This window comes from Pseudophryne corroboree, chromosome 3 (assembly GCF_028390025.1).
Source record: "Pseudophryne corroboree isolate aPseCor3 chromosome 3, aPseCor3.hap2, whole genome shotgun sequence".
Lineage (NCBI taxonomy): Eukaryota > Metazoa > Chordata > Amphibia > Anura > Myobatrachidae > Pseudophryne > Pseudophryne corroboree.
This window is the reverse complement of record NC_086446.1, coordinates 715,060,176-715,081,628: the sequence shown is the minus strand read 5'-3', so window position 1 is coordinate 715,081,628 and position 21,453 is coordinate 715,060,176.

Sequence of the window (21,453 nt, the reverse complement as noted above, 5' to 3'; positions counted from 1 at the left end):
GTGGCACTGCAGTGTCACGCAGGATGTCCCTTCCAAAAAACCCTCCCCAAACAGCACATGACGCAAAGAAAAAAAGAGGCGCAATGAGGTAGCTGTGTGAGTAAGATTAGCGACCCTAGTGGCCGACACAAACACCGGGCCCATCTAGGAGTGGCACTGCAGTGTCACGCAGGATGGCCCTTCCAAAAAACCCTCCCCAAACAGCACATGACGCAAAGAAAAAAAGAGGCGCAATGAGGTAGCTGTGTGAGTAAGATTAGCGACCCTAGTGGCCGACACAAACACCGGGCCCATCTAGGAGTGGCACTGCAGTGTCACGCAGGATGTCCCTTCCAAAAAACCCTCCCCAAACAGCACATGACGCAAAGAAAAAAAGAGGCGCAATGAGGTAGCTGTGTGAGTAAGATTAGCGACCCTAGTGGCCGACACAAACACCGGGCCCATCTAGGAGTGGCACTGCAGTGTCACGCAGGATGTCCCTTCCAAAAAACCCTCCCCAAACAGCACATGACGCAAAGAAAAAAAGAGGCGCAATGAGGTAGCTGACTGTGTGAGTAAGATTAGCGACCCTAGTGGCCGACACAAACACCGGGCCCATCTAGGAGTGGCACTGCAGTGTCACGCAGGATGTCCCTTCCAAAAAACCCTCCCCAATCAGCACATGATGCAAAGAAAAAGAAAAGAAAAAAGAGGTGCAAGATGGAATTGTCCTTGGGCCCTCCCACCCACCCTTATGTTGTATAAACAAAACAGGACATGCACACTTTAACCAACCCATCATTTCAGTGACAGGGTCTGCCACACGACTGTGACTGATATGACGGGTTGGTTTGGACCCCCCCAAAAAAAGAAGCAATTAATCTCTCCTTGCACAAACTGGCTCTACAGAGGCAAGATGTCCACCTCATCTTCACCCTCCGATATATCACCGTGTACATACATCCCCCTCCTCACAGATTATCAATTCGTCCCCACTGGAATCCACCATCTCAGCTCCCTGTGTACTTTGTGGAGGCAATTGCTGCTGGTCAATGTCTCCGCGGAGGAATTGATTATAATTCATTTTAATGAACATCATCTTCTCCACATTTTCTGGATGTAACCTCGTACGCCGATTGCTGACAAGGTGAGCGGCGGCACTAAACACTCTTTCGGAGTACACACTTGTGGGAGGGCAACTTAGGTAGAATAAAGCCAGTTTGTGCAAGGGCCTCCAAATTGCCTCTTTTTCCTGCCAGTATAAGTACGGACTGTGTGACGTGCCTACTTGGATGCGGTCACTCATATAATCCTCCACCATTCTATCAATGTTGAGAGAATCATATGCAGTGACAGTAGACGACATGTCCGTAATCGTTGTCAGGTCCTTCAGTCCGGACCAGATGTCAGCATCACCAGTCGCTCCAGACTGCCCTGCATCACCGCCAGCGGGTGGGCTCGGAATTCTGAGCCTTTTCCTCGCACCCCCAGTTGCGGGAGAATGTGAAGGAGGAGATGTTGACAGGTCGCGTTCCGCTTGACTTGACAATTTTGTCACCAGCAGGTCTTTCAACCCCAGCAGACTTGTGTCTGCCGGAAAGAGAGATCCAAGGTAGGCTTTAAATCTAGGATCGAGCACGGTGGCCAAAATGTAGTGCTCTGATTTCAACAGATTGACCACCCGTGAATCCTTGTTAAGCGAATTAAGGGCTGCATCCACAAGTCCCACATGCCTAGCGGAATCGCTCCCTTTTAGCTCCTTCTTCAATGCCTCCAGCTTCTTCTGCAAAAGCCTGATGAGGGGAATGACCTGACTCAGGCTGGCAGTGTCTGAACTGACTTCACGTGTGGCAAGTTCAAAGGGCATCAGAACCTTGCACAACGTTGAAATCATTCTCCACTGCACTTGAGACAGGTGCATTCCACCTCCTATATCGTGCTCAATTGTATAGGCTTGAATGGCCTTTTGCTGCTCCTCCAACCTCTGAAGCATATAGAGGGTTGAATTCCACCTCGTTACCACTTCTTGCTTCAGATGATGGCAGGGCAGGTTCAGTAGTTTTTGGTGGTGCTCCAGTCTTCTGTACGTGGTGCCTGTACGCCGAAAGTGTCCCGCAATTTTTCTGGCCACCGACAGCATCTCTTGCACGCCCCTGTCGTTTTTTAAAAAATTCTGCACCACCAAATTCAAGGTATGTGCAAAACATGGGACGTGCTGGAATTTGCCCATATTTAATGCACACACAATATTGCTGGCGTTGTCCGATGCCACAAATCCACAGGAGAGTCCAATTGGGGTAAGCCATTCCGCGATGATCTTCCTCAGTTGCCGTAAGAGGTTTTCAGCTGTGTGCGTATTCTGGAAAGCGGTGATACAAAGCGTAGCCTGCCTAGGAAAGAGTTGGCGTTTGCGAGATGCTGCTACTGGTGCCGCCGCTGCTGTTCTTGCGGCGGGAGTCCATACATCTACCCAGTGGGCTGTCACAGTCATATAGTCCTGACCCTGCCCTGCTCCACTTGTCCACATGTCCGTGGTTAAGTGGACATTGGGTACAACTGCATTTTTTAGGACACTGGTGAGTCTTTTTCTGACGTCCGTGTACATTCTCGGTATCGCCTGCCTAGAGAAGTGGAACCTAGATGGTATTTGGTAACGGGGGCACACTGCCTTAATAAATTGTCTAGTTCCCTGTGAACTAACGGCGGATACCGGACGCACGTCTAACACCAACATAGTTGTCAAGGCCTCAGTTATCCGCTTTGCAGTAGGATGACTGCTGTGATATTTCATCTTCCTCGCAAAGGACTGTTGAACAGTCAATTGCTTACTGGAAGTAGTACAAGTGGGCTTACGACTTCCCCTCTGGGATGACCATCGACTCCCAGCGGCAACAACAGCAGCGCCAGCAGCAGTAGGAGTTACACGCAAGGATGCATCGGAGGAATCCCAGGCAGGAGAGGACTCGTCAGAATTGCCAGTGACATGGCCTGCAGGACTATTGGCATTCCTGGGGAAGGAGGAAATTGACACTGAGGGAGTTGGTGGGGTGGTTTGCGTGAGCTTGGTTACAAGAGGAAGGGATTTACTGGTCAGTGGACTGCTTCCGCTGTCACCCAAAGTTTTTGAACTTGTCACTGACTTATTATGAATGCGCTGCAGGTGACGTATAAGGGAGGATGTTCCGAGGTGGTTAACGTCCTTACCCCTACTTATTACAGCTTGACAAAGGGAACACACGGCTTGACACCTGTTGTCCGCATTTCTGGTGAAATACCTCCACACCGAAGAGCTGATTTTTTTGGTATTTTCACCTGGCATGTCAACGGCCATATTCCTCCCACGGACAACAGGTGTCTCCCCGGGTGCCTGACTTAAACAAACCACCTCACCATCAGAATCCTCCTGGTCAATTTCCTCCCCAGCGCCAGCAACACCCATATCCTCCTCATCCTGGTGTACTTCAACACTGACATCTTCAATCTGACTATCAGGAACTGGACTGCGGGTGCTCCTTCCAGCACTTGCAGGGGGCGTGCAAATGGTGGAAGGCGCATGCTCTTCACGTCCAGTGTTGGGAAGGTCAGGCATCGCAACCGACACAATTGGACTCTCCTTGTGGATTTGGGATTTCGAAGAATGCACAGTTCTTTGCTGTGCTGCTTTTGCCAGCTTGAGTCTTTTCATTTTTCTAGCGAGAGGCTGAGTGCTTCCATCCTCATGTGAAGCTGAACCACTAGCCATGAACATAGGCCAGGGCCTCAGCCGTTCCTTGCCACTCCGTGTGGTAAATGGCATATTGGCAAGTTTACGCTTCTCCTCCGACAATTTTATTTTAGGTTTTGGAGTCCTTTTTTTTCTGATATTTGGTGTTTTGGATTTGACATGCTCTGTACTATGACATTGGGCATCGGCCTTGGCAGACGACGTTGCTGGCATTTCATCGTCTCGGCCATGACTAGTGGCAGCAGCTTCAGCACGAGGTGGAAGTGGATCTTGATCTTTCCCTAATTTTGGAACCTCAACATTTTTGTTCTCCATATTTTAATAGGCACAACTAAAAGGCACCTCAGGTAAACAATGGAGATGGATACTAGTATACAATTATGGACTGCCTGCCGACTGCAGACACAGAGGTAGCCACAGCCGTGAACTACCGTACTGTACTGTGTCTGCAGCTAATATAGACTGGTTGATAAAGAGAAGATGTCTATGTAACTATGTATGTATAAAGAAGACTGAAAAAAATCCACGGTTAGGTGGTATACAATTATGGACGGACTGCCTGCCGAGTGCAGACACAGAGGTAGCCACAGCCGTGAACTACCGTACTGTACTGTGTCTGCAGCTAATATAGACTGGTTGATAAAGAGAAGATGTCTATGTAACTATGTATGTATAAAGAAGAATGAAAAAAAACCACGGTTAGGTGGTATACAATTATGGACGGACTGCCTGCCGAGTGCAGACACAGAGGTAGCCACAGCCGTGAACTACCGTACTGTACTGTGTCTGCAGCTAATATAGACTGGTTGATAAAGAGAAGATGTCTATGTAACTATGTATGTATAAAGAAGAATGAAAAAAATCCACGGTTAGGTGGTATTACAATTATGGACGGACTGCCTGCCGAGTGCAGAGACACAGAGGTAGCCACAGCCGTGAACTACCGTACTGTGTCTGCTGCGACTGGATGATAAATGATATAAAAAATATATATATATCACTACTGCAGCCGGACAGGTATATATTATATATTATATAATGACGGACCTGCTGGACACTGTCTGTCAGCAGAATGAGTTTTATTTTTATAGAATAAAAAAAAAAAAACACACAAGTGAAGTCACACGACGAGTGTTTAACTTTTTCAGGCAATCACAATATAAGTATACTACTAACTATACTGGTGGTCAGTGTGGTCAGGTCACTGGTCAGTCACACTGGCAGTGGCACTCCTGCAGCAAAAGTGTGCACTGTTTAATTTTAATATAATATGTACTCCTGGCTCCTGCTATAACCTATAACTGGCACTGCAGTAGTGCTCCCCAGTCTCCCCCACAATTATAAGCTGTGTGAGCTGAGCAGTCAGACAGATATATAATATATATAGATGATGCAGCACACTGGCCTGAGCCTGAGCAGTGCACACAGATATGGTATGTGACTGACTGAGTCACTGTGTGTATCGCTTTTTTCAGGCAGAGAACGGATATATTAAATAAACTGCACTGTGTGTCTGGTGGTCACTCACTATATAATATATTATGTACTCCTGGCTCCTGCTATAACCTATAACTGGCACTGCAGTAGTGCTCCCCAGTCTCCCCCACAATTATAAGCTGTGTGAGCTGAGCAGTCAGACAGATATATAATATATATAGATGATGCAGCACACTGGCCTGAGCCTGAGCAGTGCACACAGATATGGTATGTGACTGACTGAGTCACTGTGTGTATCGCTTTTTTCAGGCAGAGAACGGATATATTAAATAAACTGCACTGTGTGTCTGGTGGTCACTCACTATATAATATATTATGTACTCCTGGCTCCTGCTATAACCTATAACTGGCACTGCAGTAGTGCTCCCCAGTCTCCCCCACAATTATAAGCTGTGTGAACTGAGCAGTCAGACAGATATATATAATATTATATATAGATAATAGATGATGCAGCACACTGGCCTGAGCCTGAGCAGTGCACACAGATATGGTATGTGACTGACTGAGTCACTGTGTGTATCGCTTTTTTCAGGCAGAGAACGGATATATTAAATAAACTGCACTGTGTGTCTGGTGGTCACTCACTATATAATATATTATGTACTCCTGGCTCCTGCTATAACCTATAACTGGCACTGCAGTAGTGCTCCCCAGTCTCCCCCACAATTATAAGCTGTGTGAGCTGAGCAGTCAGACAGATATATATAATATTATATATAGATAATAGATGATGCAGCACACTGGCCTGAGCCTGAGCAGTGCACACAGATATGGTATGTGACTGACTGAGTCACTGTGTGTATCGCTTTTTTCAGGCAGAGAACGGATATATTAAATAAACTGCACTGTGTGTCTGGTGGTTACTCACTATATAATATATTATGTACTCCTGGCTCCTGCTATAACCTATAACTGGCACTGCAGTAGTGCTCCCCAGTCTCCCCCACAATTATAAGCTGTGTGAGCTGAGCAGTCAGACAGATATATATAATATTATATATAGATAATAGATGATGCAGCACACTGGCCTGAGCCTGAGCAGTGCACACAGATATGGTATGTGACTGACTGAGTCACTGTGTGTATCGCTTTTTTCAGGCAGAGAACGGATATATTAAATAAACTGCACTGTGTGTCTGGTGGTCACTCACTATATAATATATTATGTACTCCTGGCTCCTGCTATAACCTATAACTGGCACTGCAGTAGTGCTCCCCAGTCTCCCCCACAATTATAAGCTGTGTGAGCTGAGCAGTCAGACAGATATATATAATATTATATATAGATAATAGATGATGCAGCACACTGGCCTGAGCCTGAGCAGTGCACACAGATATGGTATGTGACTGACTGAGTCACTGTGTGTATCGCTTTTTTCAGGCAGAGAACGGATATATTAAATAAACTGCACTGTGTGTCTGGTGGTCACTCACTATATAATATATTATGTACTCCTGGCTCCTGCTATAACCTATAACTGGCACTGCAGTAGTGCTCCCCAGTCTCCCCCACAATTATAAGCTGTGTGAGCTGAGCAGTCAGACAGATATATATAATATTATATATAGATAATAGATGATGCAGCACACTGGCCTGAGCCTGAGCAGTGCACACAGATATGGTATGTGACTGACTGAGTCACTGTGTGTATCGCTTTTTTCAGGCAGAGAACGGATATATTAAATAAACTGCACTGTGTGTCTGGTGGTCACTCACTATATAATATATTATGTACTCCTGGCTCCTGCTATAACCTATAACTGGCACTGCAGTAGTGCTCCCCAGTCTCCCCCACAATTATAAGCTGTGTGAGCTGAGCAGTCAGACAGATATATATAATATTATATATAGATAATAGATGATGCAGCACACTGGCCTATGCCTGAGCAGTGCACACAGATATGGTATGTGACTGACTGAGTCACTGTGTGTATCGCTTTTTTCAGGCAGAGAACGGATATATTAAATAAACTGCACTGTGTGTCTGGTGGTCACTCACTATATAATATATTATGTACTCCTGGCTCCTGCTATAACCTATAACTGGCACTGCAGTAATGCTCCCCAGTCTCCCCCACAATTATAAGCTGTGTGAGCTGAGCAGTCAGACAGATATATATAATATTATATATAGATAATAGATGATGCAGCACACTGGCCTGAGCCTGAGCAGTGCACACAGATATGGTATGTGACTGACTGAGTCACTGTGTGTATCGCTTTTTTCAGGCAGAGAACGGATATATTAAATAAACTGCACTGTGTGTCTGGTGGTCACTCACTATATAATATATTATGTACTCCTGGCTCCTGCTATAACCTATAACTGGCACTGCAGTAGTGCTCCCCAGTCTCCCCCACAATTATAAGCTGTGTGAGCTGAGCAGTCAGACAGATATATATAATATTATATATAGATAATAGATGATGCAGCACACTGGCCTGAGCCTGAGCAGTGCACACAGATATGGTATGTGACTGAGTCACTGTGTGCTGTGTATCGCTTTTTTCAGGCAGAGAACGGATTATAAAGTAAACTGCACTGTCCTCACTAGTAAACTCTCTCCACTCAGTCTCTACACTTCTACAGTAACAGTACTCCTCCTAGTCAGCTCCAGTAAATCTCTCTCAGTCTCTTATAATCTAAATGGAGAGGACGCCAGCCACGTCCTCTCCCTATCAATCTCAATGCACGTGTGAAAATGGCGGCGACGCGCGGCTCCTTATATAGAATCCGAGTCTCGCGATAGAATCCGAGCCTCGCGAGAATCCGACAGCGTCATGATGACGTTCGGGCGCGCTCGGGTTAACCGAGCAAGGCGGGAAGATCCGAGTCGCTCGGACCCGTGAAAAAAAACATGAAGTTCTGGCGGGTTCGGATTCAGAGAAACCGAACCCGCTCATCTCTAATTGCAGCCACACACTACATAGATCTGCCCAGCCACAACGTTAAGCACCATAATCGAGCAGATAAATGTAGTGTACAGCCAAACACTACATAGATCTGCCCAGCTGCACCGCTGATCACCCCTTCACAAAGTACAAGATAAGCTTCAAATAGTTAAAAGTCTCCAGCTTGGAATTCTCTAGCTTTCTATGTTAGGGCAGATAGCTCAATGAATAGAGTGCCCGACTGCAATGTCATAGGCAACGAGTTTGAATCCTGGGCACATCAGCATCCTGAAATGTAATAAAGGACAATGCAACTGAACAACAAAGAGCTCTCAAGTCAAGTCCATGAATGCTGTATACATATTAGCGACAGAAGGGGTGGGGGTAGGAGACATGGGCGGTCGAAGAAGCTGGGCTTCAAAAAGAGGGGAAACTGCAAGTGAAAGTAATTAGATCATTCATAATTGACAGGTGCTGCCAACAGCGCCCCCTACACTGCAGCGCTAAGTTTGGAGCACACTCCGCACACACCTACTTACGGCCCTGGTTTAGATCAACGGGTATAGGTCATTAGGTTGACCACACTTAGGTTGACAGTCATTAGGTCGACCACTATTGGTCGACAGTCATAAGATCGAGATGGTCACTAGGTCGACATGGTCATTAGGTCGACATGGAAAAAGGTTGACATGAGTTTTTTTAAACTTTTTTTGGTGTCATTTTCTTCGCAAAGTGACGGGGAACCCCAATTAGTGCACCGTGTCCCCTCGCAGCTTCCCAATCGTAGTCCACGTGGATCGTAAAGTATGAAAAAGAAAAAAAAAATGAAAAAAAATATATGTGAAAAACTCATGTCGACCTTTTTTCCCGTGTCGACCTTGTGCAGGATGACCTAATGACCACGTCGACATAGTGCATGTCGACCAATAGGGGTCGACCTAATGACTGTAGACCTAAGTGTGGTCGACCTAATGGCCGTATCCCTAGATCAACTAAGGAAATGAAGACTGAGAAAGGAATTGATAGAGTAGGGTGAAAGAACCATCAGCGGGAGGGATTTAATTGCTATGTATATGTCATCCTGATGGTGACCAGGGAGCATTTAGGTCCTTCAGGTCACAGTCTGCTACTCTGTGCAAATGATCATGGCTGAGGAAGTTAATAATTATGTTCTCACTGGTTGAAGGGTATTTGGTTCATCTTTTAGATTGCAAATGGTTTTATAATATTCTCCCTGTGTAAATGTGTCTGCTGTACTTGGATTTCTTTATTAAACTATCTGCGAGATTCTAGTCCTGGCTTGCAAACCGCTCATTTTACGGGTTAGCAATTTGTCTGCCCTATTCCCCGTAGTGTAATATAACTGAATGAGTCTGGCTACGGCTCTCTCAATATGGAACATATTATTAATTCATTCCTCAGTTTCAGAAGTTGCTTGTGCTGTGGGCAGCTTCCAATTCTGTGATTGTTTAGAGAATTCTATAATTTTAGCTTGTCTTTGTTTTTTTAAGGCATGAAAGCCACCTCTATTGCCGTAAACTGAACACAGACTTAAAAATGCGCCACTGTGTGGGTAATCCTGAGCGTACTGCCTTGTTACACTGGAAATACTGTAACTACCAATTGTTAGCCTTCAAGCATCACTGTGACATCATTCACTGTGGTAGCGTTTCAAATCTCAAAATGATTTAAGAGTTAACTCTCGAGATAAATCACTTTACACTTGGGGAAAACTATTTAACTGGTACCATCCCTGGAGATCTGTGAGTTTTCTTTTGGTTGTTAAAACTGTTTCACAGTGATTTAATTATTGTCACTGGAGTTGATAAGCTAAATGCAAGAGAGATGGGCAGATACTGTAGCTGTCTGGGCACATCATATATTTAAGGAGAAGCCTACAGCCCGGTAAAAAAAGGGGTCATGGCCTTGTTGAAATGGGTTTGGCTTTGTTTAAAGGGGCATGGCATTGCAGGAAAAGACTACCTTATACCCCAGTTTTGCATTCTGTATGCCCATACGTTGGCCACCACAGGAAAAAAAATAGTCCTGATTCATGCCCCTTACATTATTTGTCATTTTTCCTCCTTATAGTAATGCCCAGTATACATTATGCCACATACTGCAATGGCCCTTAGACATTATGCCACACACAATAATGCCCATTAGACAATATGCCACACACCGTAATGCCCCTGACACATTATGCCATACACCGTAATGCCTGTGACACATTATGCCACACATCGCAATGCCAGTTATACATTATGCTACATGCTACACACTGTAATGCCCCTGAGACATTATAGCACATGCAATGCCTGTGATACAGTATACAACACACCGTCATGCCTGTGACACATAATGACACACACCGCAATGCCTGTTATACATTATGCCACACACTGCAATACCCCTGAGACATTATACCACATACCACAATGCCCATGATATAGTATAACACACACCGTAATGCCTGTGACACATGACACACACCGCAATGCCCGTTATACATTATGCCACAATGCCCGTGATATAGTATACCACACACCATAATGCCTGTGACACATTATGACACACACTGCAATATCCGTGACACATTATGACACACACCGCAATGTCCGTGATACATTATGACACACACCACAATGCCCATTACACATTAAACCCTACAGTAAGGCTTCTAATTACTTTTAAATTACCTGCTCGTTGCCAGGGGTTTTATGCTCTTGGTTCCTTGCACGGTGCCAGGGGCTTTCATGCTCAGGGTGTCATCCTTGTTGCCAAGGGTTTCATGCTCTTGGTTCCATGCATGGTGGCAGGGGCTTTCATGCTCAGGGTGTCATGCTCGTTGCCAGGGGATTCATGCACTAGGTGTTATGCTTGTTGCAAGGGGTAACATGGGCTGGGTGTCAAGCTCATTGACAGGGGGTAATATTCGTAGCCAGGGGTTTCATGCACTGGGTGTCATGCTCGTTGCTAGGGGGTAATGCTTGTTGCCAGGCATTTCTGAGCTGGGTGTCGTGCTTGTTACCAGGGGGTAATGCTTGTTGCTAGTGGTGTGCCCCCAGTGCCACATATAACCCCAGTGACAGATATTCCCCCACAGTGCCTGCTAAAAATATGCCCCCATAGTGCCAGAAACACATATGCCCCCAGTGCCACATATGCCCCCACAGTACTAGATACACATATTATTATTATTATTATCATTATCCTTTATTTATATGGCGCCACAAGGGTTCCGCAGCGCCCAATTACAGAGTACATGAATAATCAAACAGGAAAACAGCAACTTACAGTTGATGACAGTATAGGACAAGTACAGGGTAAATAAACATAGCTACATCAGCAGATGACACTGGAATAAGTATCAGGTGGCAGAAGACTGCTGGAGTTGATGCAGTTGAAGATTATTAAAGTAAGAAAGGATAAGCACATGAGGGAAGAGGGCCCTGCTCGTGTACACATATGCCCCCAGTGGCCCATATGCTCCCCCAGTACCAGCTACACATATGCCTCCAGTGGCAAATATGCCCCCCTTCCCCCCAGTGCCAGGTACACACCCTCCCCCCGCTCGCCGCTGCTGTGCTGTCCGGGAAGGAGGGTACAGCGTGCGCCTCTCCTGTGTCCATCCTGTGTCTCCAGCGGCATGTCTTTCAAAAGAAGCGCCGGTTCGTGAGCCAATCAGAGCTCACGGACAGGCAGCTGCGGTTCCTGATTGGCTGCTGGTCCGCAAGCTCTGATTGGCTCACGAACCGGGACTTCGTTTGATGCCACCGCCGGAGACACAGGAGTCAGGACGGACACAGGAGAGGCGCACGCTGTGTCCTCCTTCCCGGACTCCCTCACACACAGCACCGCAGCAATCAGTGGCGGCGCCCCCGCAGCCCTGCGCCTATGCAGTGGCTGCAGAGGTTGTAGTTACGCCACTGCTGCTACTGACTCAACAGTGCTAATGCGCATGCGTGAACTGGGGGTTCATCATACCTCCCAACTGTCCCAATTTTCGCGGGACAGTCCCGTTTTTTGGGGGACTGTCCCGCTGTCCCACCCACAGTGTCCTGCGTTGGGGGAGAAGGGGGGCAGTTGGGAGGCTCCTGTCACTCTGCTCTACCTAGCAGAGCAGCAGTGAATAGACAGAGGGGCTTGGGGCATGCCAGAAGCTCACAGAGCACTATCCATGCCCCCTAAGTAATTAATTTGGGAGGCATGGCTTGCGTTCGCATCATCCCCGCTAAGCCATGCCCCCTTTTCCAGAGACCATGCCCCGTTTTCAGATGTGGGCGTGGCTTTGCCACGCAGGAGTCCCACTTAGACCTTTGTCGATGTTGGGAGGCATGGTTCATGCATGCGAACAGGGCAGAAGGATCGAAAAGGATCATTATCAGCACCATCTGAAGATGGCAAAGGCTCCCACCGTCAAGCTTAATGAATTTTGGTCCCGTTTCTCATGAGGATGATGGTAACCGACAGTAACTAGGGTAACGCTAGAGAAATTTCTGATATCTTCAGCATTAATGCTTTAATGATTTGGGTGAAGTGCTGCAATAGCCACTCCCCAGAGAAAGCCACCATTTTCTCCTGATTCTTGACTGATTGCAGTTGAACACATGCAGGGCCGTTGCAGGACTGTAATGCTCCCTGGGCCGGTCTCATCCCGTCTTCCACACGATGCTACATGATGCCACCAGTATAGAGCCGCCACACTTTCTGGGATGATACTATTATTTCTCTGAACGTATTTTCTTTGTCTGTATTAACGTAAATCAGAACATTGTAAAAGGCCACAAATTCAGATCCCAAACTCCACCATTTCTGTACAGGTTTTAAAGCTATCCATGCTTGAGTTCAGATAGTTAAATAAAAATATGAGGAACTAATTAAGTCACCTCTGCTCAAACATGGATATCTTTAAAACGGGTTCACTACGGCTGGCCGGCGGTCGGGCTCCCGGCGACCAGCATCCCGGCGCCGGGAGCCCGACCGCCGGCTTACCGACAGCTTGGCGAGCGCAAATGAGCCCCTTGCGGGCTCGCTGCGCTCGCCACGCTACGGGCACGGTGGCGCGCTACGCGCGCCACACTATTTTATTCTCCCTCTATGGGGGTCGTGGACCCCCACGAGGGAAAATAATTGTCGGTATTCCGGCTGTCGGGCTCCCGGCGCCGGTATACTGAGCGCCGGGAGCCCGACCGCCGGCAAACAGAAGACCACCCCTTTAAAACCTGGACTGTAATAACGGAGTCGGTGAAACTCTGGTCTAAGCAATCAGTGCATTCACTTACAGTCATCAATATCTGCTCTCATCTCTTTCTGTATGGAACATGCTGATGTAGCCATGCTCATCCAGCCTGCGGCACGGCCACATGGGCACACGCCGCGCCGAGTGCGGCTTAGTATGCCGCCCATGTATTCCTATGGACGTGCATACTTAGATGCACGCACGCTTCCTAGACGCAGTCACACTTGCTGCACCTGGATTACCGCTAGGCTAGATGAGCATGGCTCCAACTGTAGGTTAGCCAAGGTATTTTGTTAGTAGTTCCTTTATACAGTAGCTTCCAGGATGACAGGAATACGTTCAGAGATCATGTTATACCCATTTCTAAAATAGGCTGTAATCACCTCCATAATAACCTAAGGGTTATTTTGGAGCTTAGGGCACAGCTAGCTAGACCCTTGTAATAGGCTTTTAATTACCTACCGGTAAATCCTTTTCTCATAGTCCGTAGAGGATGCTGGGGTTCAATTTAGTACCATGGGGTATAGACGGGTCCACTAGGAGCCACTGGCAATTTAAGAGTTTAACAGTGTGGGCTGGCCCCTCCCTCTATGCCCCTCCTACCAGACTCAGTCTAGAAACTATGCCTGAGGCGACGGACATACTTCGAGAGAAGGAAATACACAGATAGCGGTAAGATTCACACCAACTCACACATAACAAAAGGAAAGCCAAGCTAACCAACAATAAATGATTCGGCAACGGCTGAGCCAACAATACTTAACCAAGTAACAAAGCAGGAACACGAAACACTGGGCAGGCGCCCAGCATCCTCTACGGACTACGAGAAAAGGATTTACCGGTAGGTAATTAAAATCCTATTTTCTCTTACGTCCTAGAGGATGCTGGGGTCCAATTTAGTACCATGGGGATGTACCAAAGCTCCCAGTACGGGAGGGAGAGTGCTGAGGTTCCTGCAGAACAGATTGACCAAACTTTAGGTCATCAGAGGCCAAAGTATCGAACTTTTAGAACTTAGCAAACGTGTTCGACCCTGACCAAGTAGCTGCTCGGCAAAGCTGAAGAGCCAAGACACCCTGGGCAGCCACCTAGGAAGAACCCACTTTACGGGTAGAGTGGGCCTGAACCGATTTTGGAATCGGCAAACCAGTCGTAGAATAAACATGCTGGATAGTAAGCCTGATCCAGCGAGAAATTGTCTGCTTAGAAGCAGGACACTCAATCTTGTTGGGATCATAAAGGACAAATAGTGCATCCGACTTCCTGTGATGAGCTGTTCGCTTCACATATACTGTATCTTCAAAGCCCGCACAACACCCAAGGACTTTGAGGTAATAGAGGTGCCAGTAGCCACTGGCACCACAATAGGTTGGTTGATATGGAAAGCCGATACAACCTTTGGAAAAAACTGCTGACGCGTTCTGAGCTCAGCTCTATCCTCATGGAAAATCAAGTAGGGGCTCTTGTGCGACAATGACCCCCATTCCGACACACGTCTTGCAGATGCCAATGCCAACAGTGTGACCGCCTTCCAAGTAAGAAACTTTAGATCTACCTCCTGTAAAGGTTCGAACCAATCCGACTGCAGGAACTGCAGCACCACATTAAGATCCCAAGGTGCCATAGGAGGCACAAAGGCGGGCTGGATGTGCAAAATCCTTTCAAGAACATCTGAACCTCAGGGAGAGCAGCCTATTGTTTCTGGAAGAAAATGGACAGGGCCGAAATCTGGACCTTTATGGAGCCCAAGCGTAGGCCCACATCCACACCTGCTTGAAGAAAGAGGAGACAACGTCCCAATTGAGACTCCACCATTGGAAACTTCTTGGATTCACACCAAGACACATACTTCTTCCAAATCCGATGGTAATGCTAAGACATTACTCCCATCCTAGCATGGATCAGAGTAGGAATGACCTTGTTTGGAATGCCCTTCCGAGCTAAGATCTGGCATTCAACCTCCATGCCGTCAAACATAGGTGCGGAAAGTCTTGATAGGCGAATGGCCCCTGTAGTAGAAGGTCCTCACGATGAGGAAGAGGCCTCGGATCCTCCATCAGTAAATCCAGAAGATCCGCGTACCAAGCCCATCTTGGCCAGTCCGGAGCAATGAGGATCGCCTGAACTCTCGTTCTTTTTATTAGTTTTAGAATCCTTGGGATGAGTGAAAGAGGAGGGAACACATACACGGACTGGAACACCCACGGAGTTACCAGGGCGTCCACCGCCACTGCTTGCGGGTTCCGTGACCTGGAACAGTACCTCCGAAGCTTCTTGTTGAGGAGAGAGGCCATCATGTCTATCTGAGGTACGCTCCTCTGCGAACACCTCCGGGTGGAGGCCCCATTCTCCTGGACGGAGATTGTGTCTGTTGAGGAAGTCCGCTTCCCAGTTGTCCACTCCCAGAATGAAGATCGCTGACAATGCCACCGCGTGTCTTTCTGCCCAGAGGAGGATTCTTGTTACCTCTGACATTGCAGCTCTGCTCTTCGTTCCGCCTTGCCTGTTTATGTAGGACACTCCTATGACGTTGTCCAACTGAACTTGAATGGCCTGATCTTTCAGAAGATGTGCCGCTTGTGGAAGGCCGTTGTATATGGCCCTCAGTTCCAGAACATTTATTGGAAGAAGAGACTCCTGACTTGACCACCTTCCTTGGAAGTTTTCCCCCCGGGTGACTGCTCCCCAACCTCTGAGACTTGCATCCGTGGTTAGAAGAATCCAATTCTGAATCCTGAACCTGCATCGCTTGAGTAGGTGAGAAGTTTGGAGCCACCAGAGGAGTGAAATTCTGGCTTTTGGCGACAGACGTATCTGCTGGTGCATGCGGAGATGTGATCCCAACCACTTGTCCAGGAGATCCAGCTGGAAGAACCGTGCATGGAATCTTCCATACTGTAGAGCCTCTTAAGAGGCTACCATCTTTCCCAGAAGGCGAATGCACTGATGAAACGATACCCAGGCTGGCCTCAGGACTTCCCGGACCATTGATTGGATCACCAATGCTTTCTCCACCGGCAGAAACACCCTCTGTACTTCCGTGTTGAGAATCATCCCCAGGAAGGGCAGTCTCCTTGTCGGTTCCAAATGTGACTTTGGAAGGTTCAGGATCCACCCGTGATCCCAAAGTAGTTGAGTTGAGAGAGCAATACTGTGCAACAGTCTCTCCCTGGAAGATGCTTTTATCAGCAGATCGTCCAGATATGAAATTATGTTCACTCCCTGTTTGCGAAGAAGGAGCATCATCTCCGCCATGACCCTGGTGAACACCCTCGGTGCTGTGGAGAGGCCAAATGGTAATGTCTGGAACTGATGGTGACAGTCCTGTAGTGCAAACCGCAGATAGGCCTGGTGAAGTGGCCAGATCGGAATGTGAAGGTACGCATCTTTGATATCCAGGGATACCAGGATTTCCCCCTCTTCCAGACCTGAGATCATCGCTCTCAGAGACTCCATCTTGAATTCTAACACCCTTAAGTAGGGGTTCAATTATTTCAGGTTCAATATAGGTCTCACCGAACCGTCCGGTTTTGGTACCATAAACAGGTTTGAGTAATAACCCTTGTTCTTTTGGTGAGGTGGAACTGGAACAATGACATTTGTTCATACCAACTTTTGAATGGCTTCATGTAGGATAGCACTTTCTGTCAGCGAAACTGGTAAGTCTGATTTGAAGAATCTGTGAGGTGGGAGTTCCTAATACTCCAGTCTGTACCCCTGGGCAACAATATCTGTCACCCAGGGGTCTAGGCACGATGACGTCCAGACAAGACTGAAATCTTTCAGTCTCGCTCCCATCTGGCCAATCTCCAGGCTGGGATGTCCACTGTCATGCTGAAGATATGGTTGAAGCAGAGCCTGGCTTCTGTTCCTGGGAACCTGTTGGTGTAGGTTTTCTGGACTTTCCCCGACCTCCTCTAAAGAAGGTGGGGGGGGGGGGGGTTTGGATTTTTTAAATTTTGCGGTCCAAAAGGACTGCAGTGGAGGCGTAGGATAAGATTTCCGAGCCGGTGCAGCTGTGGAGGAAAGAAAAGTCGACTTACCAGCAGTTGTCGTGGAGATCCACGCATCCAGCGCTTCCCCAAACAGGGTCTGACCTGTGAAGGGTAGGTTCTTCACACTTTTCTTGGATTCCGCATCCACAGTCCATTGGCGTAGCCAGAGACCTCTACGTGCCGAGACTGCCATGGAAGTAGCCCGTGCATTTAGCAGGCCAATGTCCTTCATGGCCTCCACCATGAAACCTGCAGAATTCTGTATGTGATGTAAAAACAAGTCAATGTCACTCCTATCCATAGTAACTAATTCCTCTAGTAATGTGCCTGACCACTTTACTATAGCTTTAGAAATCCACGTACACACAATACTGGGCCTTAAAGCCATGCTTGTAGCAGTGTATAGCGATTTTAGCATAGTCTCAATCTTGCGGTCAGCCGACTCCTTCAAGGCGGTTGAACCGTGAATGGGTAAAACCACCTTTTTAGACAACCTAGATACAGAGTCTACTATAGGTGGGTTGTCCCACTTTTTTCTGTCCTCTTCAGGCAAAGGAAAAACAATGAGAATTCTCTTAGGGATCTGGAATTTTTTCTCTGGGTTTTCCCAGGATTTTTCAAACAAGGAGTTTAACTCCTTAGAAGTAGGGAAGGTAAGGGAGGATTTCTTATTTACTGTAAAATAAGATTCTTCTTCTTGTTCAGGTACTGCACCTTCTCAGAAATATGAAAAACATCCCTAATTGTTTCAATCATTAATTGTACCCCTTAGCGAGGGAAGCATCCCCCCCTGCATATCCCCATCACCGCCCCCTGTATCAGAGTCGGTATCAGTGTCAGCTTGCATTATCTGGGCAAGCGTACGTTTTTGCGGGTATGCAGGTGGGTTTTTCCACAGATTTTCTCAAAAACTATGTCTCCCTTTCAGTATGTGACATCCTAGTAGAAATTTGGGATATCATTCCCCTTAAAGAATCCACCCATGGGGGTTCTGATTCAGAAGGCTGAGAAAGTATATTGCAGTGCTGAGTACATGGAATAGACTCCTCAGGAGAAGACAAACACTCGGCAGCACAGGACACAAAGTCCTTAGACATGGTAATGTGGGATATACACACTTACACACACACAGGAAAATGTCAGACACAGTTTCCCCCAGAGTACCTCCAGAGAGACACAGAGTATAATGAGCCAGCCACACAGCGCCCCTGTAGGCAGTTATTATAATAAAAGCCTGGTGCTGACTAACTAACCTTAATAGGATAGTTAGTATTATTATCCCACTCCCCCCCCTATCTATAACACCCTGGTACCGCAGAGATATAGCTGGAGTTATGTGGAGGGCAGCGCTCCCTGTCAGCATCTTGTTCCTATGTTCTGCAGGGAGGGGGCGGGAGGGGGCGGAACGGCGGTGTTTGGCCGCCGTTACGTGGGTTTGGTCCGGTCAACGCAGGCGTGGCCGGACCTAACGGGGGGCGGGCCGCAGCGGCTGCGTGACGTCACACGCAGCCGCTGTGGGCCAGGGAGCGATGAGTAGCTCCCGGCCAGCACGCTAAAGCTGCGCTGGCCGGGAGCTACTCTTGAAGTGCAAAGGCATCGCCGCTGTGCGATGCCTTTGCACTTCTGCGAGGGGGGGCGGGACTGACATGCGGGGCGGGCTAGCCCTGTGCTGGGCGTCCCCCCACATGTCAGGGAAGAAGATCGTAGCTGTGCTAAATTTAGCACAGCTACGATCAACTCAGAATGACCCCCATAGGCCCTCATTCCGAGTTGATCGCACTAAGCAACTTTTTGCTGCTAGTGCGATCAACTAATCTCCGCCTATGGGGGAGTATATTATAGCATAGCAGGGCTGCGATCGCTTGTGCAGCCCTGCTATGCTAAAAACATTTCTCACAAATCAAGACCAGCCCTGGACATTCTTACCCTGTACGACGGATCCAGCGATGATGGGCTCGGCTTTGACAGCAGACATCCGCCCTCCGTTCGCCTGGACACGCCTGCGTTTTTCTTACCGCTCCCAGAAAACGGCCTCCAACGGTCAGTTGACGCCCCGGCACGCCTTCCTGCAGTCAGTCTTCTTGTGGTTGCCGCTGCGACCACTTTCTTCGGTGTCAGCGTCGTTGCCCGGCGACGGCTGTTGCCAGGCAATGACGTGCGTGTGCAATGCGCACGCCGTGCATGCGCATTCCAGACCTGATCACACCGCTGCGAGGAAGTGCAGCGTGCGATCGGGTCGGAATAAGGGCCATTGAGGGATAGCATAGAGGATTATTTGCAGAATACTAAGTTTATTAGCAAAAGTCAGCATGGGTTTGTGTGGGACAGATCATGTCAAACTAACTTCATTAGCTTCTACGAGGAAATGAGCGATAATTTTGACCAGGGCAAAGCAGTGGATGTGGTCTTTTTAGATTTTGCAAAAGCCTTTGATACAGTGCCGCACAGGAGACTTAGTGGCGCACACAGGGGGGGTTTCCGACTACCTGGAAACCCCCCTGAAGAGTTGACTTTTCTATTTTGAGATGGAGACAGCTGTGTTTCCGTCTCAACAAATACTGCGACCGCGTTCGCGATCGCCTCGGCGGAGCTGCAGCAGCAGAGAGCTATGGAGCTCTCTGCTTACAGAATGTCCCTGGGCCCAGGGGAGCTGTTGGCTGCGCATGCTCAGCCACAGCAGCTCCCTCCGTCCTCTCACACTGCTCTCAGCGCCTGGTGGATTACATATAGCGCTGTATATGTAAGTGTGAAGTCTATGTTCATATGTGACTGTATTTGTATGTTTGTACTGTATGTATGTGTTTGTGTGTGTGCTTGTGTATGTATGGTATCTATCTATCTATCTATCTATCTATCTACCTATCTATCTATCTATCTATCTATCTATCTATCTATCTATCATGTGTGTTTGTTTGTGTATGTACTGTATATATGAATGTGTGCTATATATGTATGTGTATGTGTGTGTGTATGTAAATATATATATATATATATATATACATACACAGATGAAGCCACGCTAATTGTGGCTCCATCTGCGACTGAGTGCACCCAGTGCAATGGATATATGCATACACACCCACCCACGGAAACCCCTCTCGCTGAATCCTGCATTTGTCCCTGAGACTGTTCATCAAATTGAGGGATCTTGGGGGTCATTCCGAGTTGATCGCTCGCTGGCGATTTTCACAGCGCAGCGATCAGGTGAAAAAACTGAATTTCTGCGTATGGGCCGCAATGCGCATGCACGTCGTACGGGTACAAAGCCCGTTGTGGTTGTGCACAGGTTGTAGCGAAGTTTTCCTTCGCACTGACGGCCACAAGAAGATTGACAGGAAGGGGGCATTTCTGGGTGTTAACTGAACATTTTCAGGGCATGGTTGCAAAAATGCAGGCGTGTGTGAAAAAACGCAGGCGTGGCTGGGCATTCGCTGGGCGGGTGTATGACGTCAAATCCGGACAGAAATAGGCTGAAGTGATCGCAAGCGCTGAGTAGGTTCAGAGCTACTCTGAAACTGCACAAACTTTTTTTGCAGAGCTCGCCTGCACAAGCGTTCGTACTTCTGCTAAGCTAAAATACACTCCCCAGTGGGTGGCGGCATAGCGTTTGCACAGCTGCTAAAACTAGCTAGTGAGCGATCAACTCGGAATGACCCCCCCCTTGGCCTAGGAAATACTATTTGTACATGGATAGGTAATTGGCTGGATAACAGGGTACAATGAGTAGTGGTCAATGGGATGTTCTCCAGCTGGGCACCAGTAGTCAGAGCAATACCACAATGATCCGTACTTGGCCCGCTACTGTTCAATATATTTATTAATGATCTAGGAATAGGCCTGGGAAGCACAGGGTCAATCTTTGCAGATGATACTAAACTGTGTAAGGTAATTAATTCAGAAATCGATATGGAGTCTCTACAGAATGACTTACTTAAACTTGAAACCTGGGCGTCTAAATGGGGAATGAGGTTCAATATTGAAAAATGCAAAGTTATGCACTTTGGGATTAAAAACAAACTTGCATCCTAGACACTTAATGGGGAAATTATAGGGGTAACAGTAGTGGAAAAAGATTTAGGGGTGTTCATAGATAATAGGCTTAATAACAGTACACAATGTCAAA